This window comes from Pseudophryne corroboree, chromosome 10 (assembly GCF_028390025.1).
Source record: "Pseudophryne corroboree isolate aPseCor3 chromosome 10, aPseCor3.hap2, whole genome shotgun sequence".
Lineage (NCBI taxonomy): Eukaryota > Metazoa > Chordata > Amphibia > Anura > Myobatrachidae > Pseudophryne > Pseudophryne corroboree.
This window is the reverse complement of record NC_086453.1, coordinates 276,768,790-276,780,934: the sequence shown is the minus strand read 5'-3', so window position 1 is coordinate 276,780,934 and position 12,145 is coordinate 276,768,790. Positions and strand designations below refer to the sequence as shown.

The 12,145-nt window shown below is 50.0% G+C and overlaps 1 long non-coding RNA gene across 1 annotated transcript in view; it reads left to right on the top strand.

The window, feature by feature from the left end:
- Positions 1-11,627: 11,627 nt before the first annotated feature.
- LOC134965522 (uncharacterized) overlaps positions 11,628-12,145 on the top strand; it is a 77,474-nt gene continuing 76,956 nt past the window's right edge. Inside the window, exon 1 of the long non-coding RNA XR_010188421.1 lies at positions 11,628-12,108. This is a non-coding gene — a long non-coding RNA (uncharacterized LOC134965522). The remainder of the gene's footprint in view (positions 12,109-12,145) is intronic.

The following is a 12,145-nucleotide window of genomic DNA, read 5'->3' as shown; positions in this document are numbered from 1 at the left end:
TCAGTATCTCAGCACCTCCGTGCCTCAGCATCTCCGTGCTTTCAGCACCTCCGTGCCTCAGTAACTCCGTGCTTCCAGCACCTCCGTGCCTCCGTGCCTCTGCACCTCCGTGCCTCAGCATCTCCGTGCTTCCAGCACCTCCGTGCCTCAGCATCTCTGTGCTTTCAGCACCTCCGTGCCTCAGTACCTCCGTGCTTCCAGCACCTCCGTGCCTCCGTGCCTCAGCACCTCCGTGCCTCAGTATCTCCGTGCTTCCAGCACCTCCGTGCCTCAGCATTTCCGTGCTTCCAGCACCTCCGTGCCTCAGCACCCGTGTCTCTACGCACCCCAGTGTCTCTACGCACCCCAGTGTCTCTACGCACCCCAGTGTCTCTACGCACCCCAGTGTCTCCAATCACCTCGGTGCCTCCACTCACCCCAGTGTCTCTACGCACCCCAGTGTCTCTACGCACCCCAGTGTCTCTACGCACCCCAGTGTCTCCAATCACCTCGGTGCCTCCACGCACCTCAGTGCCTCTACGCACCTCAGTGTCTCTACGCACCCCAGTGTCCTACGCACCTCAGTGTCTCTACGCACCTCAGTGCCTCCACGCACCTCAGTGCCTCCACGCATCTCAGTGCCTCCACGCACCTCAGTGCCTCTACGCACCTCAGTGCCTCTACACACCTCAGTGTCTCCAAGCACCTCAGTGTCTCCAAGCACCTCAGTGTCTCCAAGCATCTCAGTGTCTCCAAGCACCTCAGTGTCTCCAAGCACCTCAGTGTCTCCAAGCATCTCAGTGTCCCCAAGCACCCCGTGCCCTTTAGCACAGTTGTACCTGTTATTCTTCACTGATTCATCAGCGCCTTTCCAGTTCTGTCTTTCAGGAGACCTTCAGCGTCCACACGTGCTTCCTGTCTGCCGACCTCATCCTGCATGAGGAGAACCTGGATTCGGCCATCTCTGCCGCGGTTCCTCTTCCCAGTCACCGGAAGAGACCCCGAGTCCACAACACTTCCAAACCAGGTCAGTGGTGGTATTCGTGTAGTCCTCCAGTTGCCCGCGCAGACTTCGCTAGCACCGGGTTCACAAAACCTTAGTCATGACACTATCCATCCATTTACATTGTATACCTGTGGTGTCTTTTTTTCTTTATACTATAAACGCAGTCTGCTGACAGTGTCCACCAGGTCCATTATACTGTATATAGCAGTACGGTAGGCCACTGCTGTACCTACCTCTGTGTCTTCAGTCACTCGTCTTCATACATAAAGTATACTATCCATCCATCTACATTGTATACCTGTGGTGTCTTTTTTTCTTTATACTATAAACGCAGTCTGCTGACAGTGCCCACCAGGTCCATTATACTGTATATAGCAGTACGGTAGGCCACTGCTGTACCTACCTCTGTGTCTTCAGTCACTCGTCGTCATACATAAAGTATACTATCCATCCATCTACATTCTATACCTGTGGTGTCTTTTTTTCTTTATACTATAAACGCAGTCTGCTGACAGTGTCCACCAGGTCCATTATACTGTATATAGCAGTACGGTAGGCCACTGCTGTACCTACCTCTGTGTCTTCAGTCACTCGTCGTCATACATAAAGTATACTATCCATCCATCTACATTGTATACCTGTGGTGTCTTTTTTTCTTTATACTATAAACACAGTCTGCTGACAGTGTCCACCAGGTCCATTATACTGTATATAGCAGTACAGTAGGCCACTGCTGTACCTACCTCTGTGTCTTCAGTCACTCGTCGTCATACATAAAGTATACTATCCATCCATTTACATTGTATACCTGTGGTGTCTTTTTTCTTTATACTATAAACGCAGTCTGCTGACAGTGTCCACCAGGTCCATTATACTGTATATAGCAGTACGGTAGGCCACTGCTGTACCTACCTCTGTGTCTTCAGTCACTCGTCGTCATACATAAAGTATACTATCCATCCATCTACATTGTATACCTGTGGTGTCTTTTTTTCTTTATACTATAAGTATAAACGCAGTCTGCTGACAGTGACCACCAGGTCCATTATACTGTATATAGCAGTACGGTAGGCCACTGCTGTACCTACCTCTGTGTCTTCAGTCACTCGTCGTCATACATAAAGTATACTAACCATCCATCTACATTGTATACCTGTGGTGTCTTTTTTTCTTTATACTATAAACGCAGTCTGCTGACAGTGTCCACCAGGTCCATTATACTGTATATAGCAGTACGGTAGGCCACTGCTGTACCTACCTCTGTGTCTTCAGTCACTCGTCGTCATACATAAAGTATACTATCCATCCATCTACATTGTATACCTGTGGTGTCTTTTTTTCTTTATACTATAAACGCAGTCTGCTGACAGTGTCCACCAGGTCCATTATACTGTATATAGCAGTACGGTAGGCCACTGCTGTACCTACCTCTGTGTCTTCAGTCACTCGTCGTCATACCTAAAGTATACTATCCATCCATCTACATTGTATACCTGTGGTGTCTTTTTTTCTTTATACTATAAACACAGTCTGCTGACAGTGTCCACCAGGTCCATTATACTGTATATAGCAGTACGGTAGGCCACTGCTGTACCTACCTCTGTGTCTTCAGTCACTAGTCGTCATACATAAAGTATACTATCCATCCATCTGCATTGTATACCTTTGGTGTCTTTTTTCTTTATACTATAAACGCAGTCTGCTGACAGTGTCCACCAGGTCCATTATACTGTATATAGCAGTACGGTAGGCCACTGCTGTACCTACCTCTGTGTCTTCAGTCACTCGTCGTCATACATAAAGTATACTATCCATCCATCTACATTGTATACCTGTGGTGTCTTTTTTTCTTTATACTATAAGTATAAACGCAGTCTGCTGACAGTGACCACCAGGTCCATTATACTGTATATAGCAGTACGGTAGGCCACTGCTGTACCTACCTCTGTGTCTTCAGTCACTCGTCGTCATACATAAAGTATACTATCCATCCATTTACATTGTATACCTGTGGTGTCTTTTTTTCTTTATACTATAAACGCAGTCTGCTGACAGTGTCCACCAGGTCCATTATACTGTAAATAGCAGTACGGTAGGCCACTGCTGTACCTACCTCTGTGTCTTCAGTCACTCGTCGTCATACATAAAGTATACTATCCATCCATCTACATTGTATACCTGTGGTGTCTTTTTTTCTTTATAATATAAACACAGTCTGCTGACAGTGTCCACCAGGTCCATTATACTGTATATAGCAGTACGGTAGGCCACTGCTGTACCTACCTCTGTGTCTTTAGTCACTCGTCGTCATACATAAAGTATACTATCCATCCATCTACATTGTATACCTGTGGTGTCTTTTTTTCTTTATACTATAAACACAGTCTGCTGACAGTGTCCACCAGGTCCATTATACTGTATATAGCAGTACGGTAGGCCACTGCTGTACCTACCTCTGTGTCTTCAGTCACTCGTCGTCATACATGAAGTATACTATCCATCCATTTACGTTGTATACCTGTGGTGTCTTTTTTTCTTTATACTATAAACGCAGTCTGCTGACAGTGTCCACCAGGTCCATTATACTGTATATAGCAGTACGGTAGGCCACTGCTGTACCTACCTCTGTGTCTTCAGTCACTCGTCGTCATACATAAAGTATACTATTCATCCATCTACATTGTATACCTGTGGTGCCTTTTAGTTGTGCGCATTAAAATATGGAGAACAAAAATGTGGAGGTTAAAAAACTAGGGAAAGATCAATATCCACTTCCACCTCGTGCTGAAGCTGCTGCCACTAGTCATGGCCGAGACGATGAAATGCCATCAACGTCGTCTGCCAAGGCCGATGCCCAATGTCATAGTACAGAGCATGTAAAATCCAAAACACAAAAGATCAGTAAAAAAATGACCCAAAAATCAAAATTAAAAGTGAGGAGAAGCGTAAACTTGCCAATATGCCATTTACGACACGTAGTGGCAAGGAACGGCTGAGGCCCTGGCCTATGTTCATGGCTAGTGGTTCAGCTTCACATGAGGATGGAAGCACTCATCCTCTCGCTAGAAAAAAGAAAAGACTTAAGCTGGCAAAAGCACAGCAAAGAACTGTGCATTCTTCGAAATCACAAATCCCCAAGGAGAGTCCAATTGTGTCGGTTGCGATGCCTGACCTTCCCAACACTGGACGGGAAGAGCTTGCACCTTCCACCATTTGCACGCCCCCTGCAAGTGCTGGAAGAAGCACCCGCAGTCCAGTTCCTGATAGTCAAATTGAAGATGTCACTGTTGAAGTACACCAGGATGAGGATATGGGTGTTGCTGGCGCTGGGGAGGAAATTGACAAGGAGGATTCAGATGGTGAGGTGGTTTGTTTAAGTCAGGCACCTGGGGAGACACCTGTTGTCCGTGGGACGAATATGGCCATTGACATGCCTGGTCAAAATACAAAAAAAATCAGCTCTTCGGTGTGGAATTATTTCAACAGAAATGCGGACAACAGGGGTCAAGCCGTGTGTTGCCTTTGTCAAGCTGTAATAAGTAGGGGTAAGGACGTTAACCACCTCGGAACATCCTCCCTTATACGTCACCTGCAGCGCATTCATCATAAGTCAGTGACAAGTTCAAAAACTTTGGATGACAGCGGAAGCAGTCCACTGACCACTAAATCCCTTCCTCTTGTAACCAAGCTCCTGCAAACCACACCACCAACTCCCTCAGTGTCAATTTCCTCCTTACCCAGGAAAGCCAATAGTCCTGCAGGCCATGTCACTGGCAAGTCTAACGAGTCCTCTCCTGCCTGGGATTCCTCCGATGCATCCTTGAGTGTAACGCCTACTTCTGCTGGCGCTGCTGTTGTTGCTGCTGGGAGTCGATCGTCATCCCAGAGGGGAAGTCGGAAGACCACTTGTACTACTTCCAGTAAGCAATTGACTGTCCAACAGTCCTTTGCGAGGAAGATGAAATATCACAGCAGTCATCCTGCTGCAAAGCGGATAACTGAGGCCTTGGCAGCCTGGGCGGTGAGAAACGTGGTTCCGGTATCCATCGTTAATTCAGAGGCAACTAGAGACTTGATTGAGGTACTGTGTCCCCGGTACCAAATACGATCTAGGTTCCATTTCTCTAGGCAGGCGATACCGAAAATGTACACAGACCTCAGAAAAAGAGTCACCAGTGTCCTAAAAAATGCAGTTGTACCCAATGTCCACTTAACCACGGACATGTGGACAAGTGGAGCAGGGCAGACTCAGGACTACATGACTGTGACAGCCCACTGGGTAGATGTATTGCCTCCCGCTGCAAGAACAGCAGCGGCGGCACCAGTAGCAGCATCTCGCAAACGCCAACTCGTTCCTAGGCAGGCTACGCTTTGTATCACCGCTTTCCAGAATACGCACACAGCTGAAAACCTCTTACGGCAACTGAGGAAGTTCATCGCAGAATGGCTTACCCAAATTGGACACTCCTGGGGATTTGTGGCATCGGACAACGCCAGCAATATTGTGCGTGCATTACATCTGGGCAAATTCCAGCACATCCCATGTTTTGCACATACCTTGAATTTGGTGGTGCAGAATTATTTAAAAAACGACAGGGGCGTGCAAGAGATGCTGTCAGTGGCCAGAAGAATTGTGGGCCACTTTCGGCATACAGGCACCGCGTACAGAAGACTGGAGCACCACCAAAAACACCTGAACCTGCCCTGCCATCATCTGAAGCAAGAGGTGGTAACGAGGTGGAATTCAACCCTCTATATGCTTCAGAGGATGGAGGAGCAGCAAAAGGCCATTCAAGCCTATACATCTGCCCACGATATAGGCAAAGGAGGTGGAATGCACCTGACTCAAGCGCAGTGGAGAATGATTTCAACGTTGTGCAAGGTTCTGCAACCTTTTGAACTTGCCACACGTGAAGTCAGTTCAGACACTGCCAGCCTGAGTCAGGTCATTCCCCTCATCAGGCTTTTGCAGAAGAAGCTGGAGACATTGAAGGAGGAGCTAAAACAGAGCGATTCCGCTAGGCATGTGGGCCTTGTGGATGGAGCCCTTCATTCGCTTAACCAGGATTCACGGGTGGTCAATCTGTTGAAATCAGAGCACTACATTTTGGCCACCGTGCTCGATCCTAGATTTAAAACCTACGTTGTATCTCTCTTTCCGGCAGAGGTTCAAAGACCTGCTGGTGAGAAAATTGTCAAGTCAAGCAGAACGTGACCCGTCAACATCTCCTCCTTCACATTCTCCCGCAACTGGGGGTGCGAGGAAAAGGCTACGAATTCCGAGCCCACCCGCTGGCGGTGATGCAGGGCAGTCTGGAGTGAGTGCTGACATCTGGTCCGGACTGAAGGACCTGCCAACGATTACTGACATGTCGTCTACTGTCACTGCATATGATTCTCTCACCATTGAAAGAATGGTGGAGGATTATATGAGTGACCGCATCCAAGTAGGCACGTCAGACAGTCCGTACGTATACTGGGAGGAAAAAGAGGCAATTTGGAGGCCCTTGCACAAACTGGCTTTATTCTACCTAAGTTGCCCTCCCTCCAGTGTGTACTCCGAAAGAGTGTTTAGTGCCGCCGCTCACCTTGTCAGCAATCGGCGTACGAGGTTACTTTCAGAAAATGTGGAGAAGATGATGTTCATTAAAATGAATGATAATCAATTCCTCCGTGGAGACATTCACCAGCAGCAATTGCCTCCAGAAAGTACACGGGGACCTGAGATGGTGGATTCCAGTGGGGACGAATTAATAATCTGTGAGGAGGGGGATGTACACAGTGAAAGGGGTGATGAATCGGACGATGATGATGAGGTGGACATCTTGCCTCTGTAGAGCCAGTTTGTGCAAGGAGAGATTGATTGCTTCTTTTTTGGTGGGGGCCCAAACCAACCAGTCATTTCAGTCACAGTCGTGTGGCAGACCCTGTCGCTGAAATGATGGGTTCGTTAAAGTGTGCATGTCCTGTTTATACAACATAACGGTGGGTGGGTGGGAGGGCCCAAGGACAATTCCATCTTGCACCTCTTTTTTCTTTCATTTTTCTTTGCGTCATGTGCTGTTTGGGGAGTATTTTTTTGAAGGGCCATCCTGCGTGACACTGCAGTGACACTCCTAGATGGGCCAGGTGTTTGTGTCGGCCACTTGGGTCGCTTATCTCAGTCACACAGCTACCTCATTGCGCCTCTTTTTTTCTTTGCGTCATGTGCTGTTTGGGGAGTATTTTTTTCAAGTGCCATCCTGTCTGACACTGCAGTGCCACTCCTAGATGGGCCAGGTGTTTGTGTCGGCCACTTGGGTCGCTTATCTTAGTCACACAGCTACCTCATTGCGCCTCTTTTTTTCTTTGCGTCATGTGCTGTTTGGGGAGTATTTTTTTCAAGGGCCATCCTGCATGACACTGCAGTGCCACTCCTAGATGGGCCAGGTGTTTGTGTCGGCCACTTGGGTCACTTATCTTAGTCACACAGCTACCTCATTGCGCCTCTTTTTTTCTTTGCGTCATGTGCTGTTTGGGGAGTATTTTTTTGAAGGGCCATCCTGCGTGACACTGCAGTGCCACTCCTAGATGGGCCAGGTGTTTGTGTTGGCCACTTGGGTCGCTTATCTTAGTCACACAGCTACCTCATTGCGCCTCTTTTTTTCTTTGCGTCATGTGCTGTTTGGGGAGTATTTTTTTGAAGGGCCATCCTGCGTGACACTGCAGTGCCACTCCTAGATGGGGCAGGTGTTTGTGTCGGCCACTTGGGTCGCTTAGCTTAGTCACACAGCTACCTCGGTGCAAATTTTAGGACTAAAAATAATATTTTGAGGTGTTCAGAATAGACTGAAAATGAGTGGAAATTATGGTTATTGAGGTTAATAATACTATGGGATCAAAATGACCCCCAAATTCTATGATTTAAGCTGTTTTTTAGGGTTTTTTGAAAAAAACACCCGAATCCAAAACACACCCGAATCCGACAAAAAAAAATTCGGTGAGGTTTTGCCAAAACGCGTTCGAACCCAAAACACGGCCGCGGAACCGAACCCAAAACCAAAACCCGAAAAATTTCCGGTGCACATCACTAATATTTACTAAGGTGCAAGTTTTTTTTACAAGAGTATATGTTGCCCATAGCATCCAATCAGATTTCACTTAACATTTATCCAGCAGCATGCAAGGACAACGCAGAACCCCCCCCCCCCCCACTAAATAAGTGACATGATGTCATGATTTTACTAGCCACTGAAATGTTCGCAATCTCAACTTATTAAGCCTAAAGGGGCAGCTGTAAAGGCAGAAAGTACATCTGCAACTATAGCTATAGCCATCCATACAACTACATACATCCATACGACTAAAAGGAGCTGTCCTTCCCACTGTGAGGATGACTCTGAGTTAAGAGCAAAGCAAAATAAGAAGGAGTAACTTTCCATCAGGACACACCACTTTGCACTGCAAGGGGAGCAAATACATTTATTGCTTTTGCATGCAGGGTAAATACTGACTGCTTTTGCGTGTTTCTCACAAATGCTGGACGGCTTTATTTGTAAACTGTACATGTCTTTGTTCAGGGGCGGATTGGCCCACCAGGACACCATAACAGATTTCGATGGGCCGGTCCCATATCCCCCTCAGTCAGGCCGATTCACACTCAGGCTGGGCTGGCTCACACTGCTTCCAGTACTTGTGGTTCATTGGAATGTAATCCGGAAGATAGGCTAGCGGTCACTTCCAGGTGCCACTAGCCATGAAAAGTGGTGAAGCTGTTCTACCAATGGTGGACCTTGAGAAAGTTAACCATCCCAGCAGCATCCTCTCCCTGGCCCCAGCCAAAGGTCTCTTCAACGCGCCTGGCCCAGGAGCAGCAGCAAAGCGATGGTCGGAGCCGGGTTCAATGCACCCGCTGCCACCGCAGCTCCCGCACTCTCACTGAACTGGCCAGAGCGGCGACTGAGCACTGAAGGGGACCCGGCAGAGAGGTTATTTTTAATTACATTATTTGCATTATCATGATGGTGTAAGGTTAGGGCTTCCCCAGTCACAGTGTCTGGTTTGGGACTGGACGGGAGCAGGATGTACTTTGTTCTCAGGATGCCAGCTGACCAGGCAGCACTCACAGCCAGCCCTGGGACAATCTCTAATGCAAAGTCCTTCAGCCCCTATAGCTGCCCAATGTCTGTCCATGATGATGGGCCTAGTTATGTAATGCAGTGGCTACGTATGTAATGTGGTGCTATTTGTGTAATGAGGTGCTATAACGTGTAGTGCGGTGCTATACATTTAATGTGGTGCTATACGTGTAATGTGGTGCTATTTATGTAATAATGTGGTGGCTATGTATGTATTCAGGGGTGATTGGCCACTGGGACAGATTCCGCTGTCTGGTCCCCTGTGTCTGTGTTTTACTACTTGTGTGTTCTCCCTCCCTGTACTGTGCTGTATGCAGGGCCGGATTAACAATGGGGCGGATGAGCTGCAGCTCCAGGCCCCCCACTGAAAATAGGCCCAACCGACCGCCGCAGTGAAGGGGCCCATAAACGCCGGCATTACAATGAGTCACATTGACTCATTGTATGCCGTCACCACCAGCACTGTACCCGCCGCCACACAGCGCCCCAGTGTGCACATTCAAGTCCCGGCTCGCGGTCAGAGCATGAGGAGGAGCCGCTCTCTCTTTACCTCTCGTGCGCCTCCTCCCCCCAGTCTATTAGAGTAGTTATGCTGCTGCTGTGTTGAGTGACGTGGGGGGGGGGGGGGGGGGGGAGGAGCTGTCCTCCCCACTACTTTCAGCTCCTCCCCCCAGACTTAGCGAAGTATTTACAAACATGTGTGGGTGGTGCAGCAGGGATGGAGAGGGAGTATTGGCAGGCTGGCAGCTGCGGGGTGGCGGAGTGCTGGCGGCCGGCCATGGTATGTGTGCATGCAGCGCCTGGGCAGCGCTGCTGCTTTCCTTTCTCGGCCGGCTACCTTCAATCCATGTCTGTCAGATGAGCGGGGTGATGGGCACCGAGCAGGCCGCTCGCCTGCTGTTCATGGGTGGGATGAAGAGAGGGGAGGGAGCGGAGGTTGGTGCCTGAATGCTGCGCTGCTCTGGAGGTGGGGAGAAGCTGGCTGCTGCTCATGCTGCCTGCAGTGCATATGAGGGTACTACTGTTTGTACACGTGGGCGGGGGGGGCGGGGGTGGGTGCTGCGTTCAGTGTAGCACAGGAGGGGGAGGGCAGATAATAGGGAATTGCCATTGTTTCTGATATGGGGAGGGGGAAGAGATGCCACATGCCACTGTGATGGGGGGGGGGGGGGGACAGATAATACTGTGCCCTCCCTTAAAATGATGGAGGTCATAGGCAGGGCCGGTGCTAAGGTGTTCGGCGCCCTCCTGCAAACTATAAATTTGGCGCCCTCCTACAAATACAGATGTGGCCACACTCATCTTACCTGCAAGCAGCAGCATCATAAGCTGCGTCCTGTTTGAGGGAGTGTACACACCATGCGATCCTAGGGATCACAGATGCATGCACACCCACGGGCAGCACACACTAATATACCACCTCCCCCTCCCCAGCACACACTATTATACCACCCCCTCCCCGGCACACACTAATATACCCCCCCTGCACACACTAATATACCACCTCCCCCTCCCCACACTATTATACCCCCCCTCCCCAGCACACAATAATATACCCCCAGCACACAATAATATCCCCCTACCCCTCCCCAGCACACACTTATATACCACCTCTCCCTCCCCACCACACACTATTATACCCCCCCTTCCCAGCACACAATAATATACCCCCAGCACACAATAATATCCCCCTACCCCTCCCCAGCACACACTTATATACCACCTCTCCCTCCCAACCACACACTATTATACCCCCCCTCCCCAGCACACAATAATATACCCCCAGCACACAATATACCACCCCCCTCCTCCCCAGCACACAATAATATCCCCCTACCCCTCCCCAGCACACACTTATATACCACCTCTCCCTCCCCAGCATACACTATTATACCACACCCCTCCCCAGCACACACTAATATACCACCCCAGCACAACACTAATATACCCCCCCAGCACACACTAATATAACACCTCCCCCTCCCCACCCACACACTATTATACCCCCCTCCCCACCACACACTATTATACCCCCCTCCCCACAACACAATAATATACCCCCCAGCACACAATAATATACCACCCCCCCCCCCTCCCCAGCACACAATAATATCCACCTCCCCCTCCCCAGCACACACTTATATACCCCCACACACAGTGTGTCAGCTGCAGAGTGTACCTGAGTCTCTGCTTCTCTGTATGGCATGGCTAGCTGCTAGATGGGCTGCGCTGCTCCACTCACGTCTGAAGGCTCCTCCAGTCGTGCAGTCATATGTGCACCACATGACATCCTGTTCCTGCCCAATGTCAGGAAGCAGGCTCAGCGTCGGGAGGTGGCTGCCCAGGTCTGCTATGAGGCTGAGCACACAGTATAGTATGTGGCTGCAAATTAAAAGTGCCCGGGCCACAAACATTACATCGATGGGAGGGGAGAGAAGGTGGATAAGGGAGGGGGCGGGCACTGCGGAGACTGCTGTGTCTATACTGACAAGGGGAGGGAAGGGGGTGACACTGCTGCCGTCCTGTTATTCAGCTTTACAGAAGATGCGGAGTGGAGCAGGACAAGAGGGAAGAGGGGAGGTCCATGATAAGAACAGTGAAGAGCTTCCGTATATGCTGCCGGCGCCGCTGCTGCCTGTCAGTGTGACAGGCGCGGGCAGCACCAGCTAGCAGCAAAGGGTAGTAGCAGAGCAGGGAGAGCGCCTCATGAGTGCAGCGCCTCCCTGCTTTGCAGGACTTGCTGAGCGGCTAGCGCCGGCACTGGTCATAGGGACCTCACCAGAGGCGCACCGAAGGCCTCCTCTCCACATTGCAACCGTGCATACTGTCCTCCGCAACGCTGCCACTCAGGGCCTTCTCCGCACCGCCGCTGCCTAGGGCCTTCTTCACACTGCCGCTGCCCAGAGCCTTCTCCGCACCGCTGCCGCCATGGCCTTCTCACCGTCAACTACCCGCCTCTGCACCGCTGCCGACCACAGCCCCCTCCCCACCTCCGCTGCTCACTAGGTAATGTTACCCTGCTTCCCTATGTCCCTCTGTCACT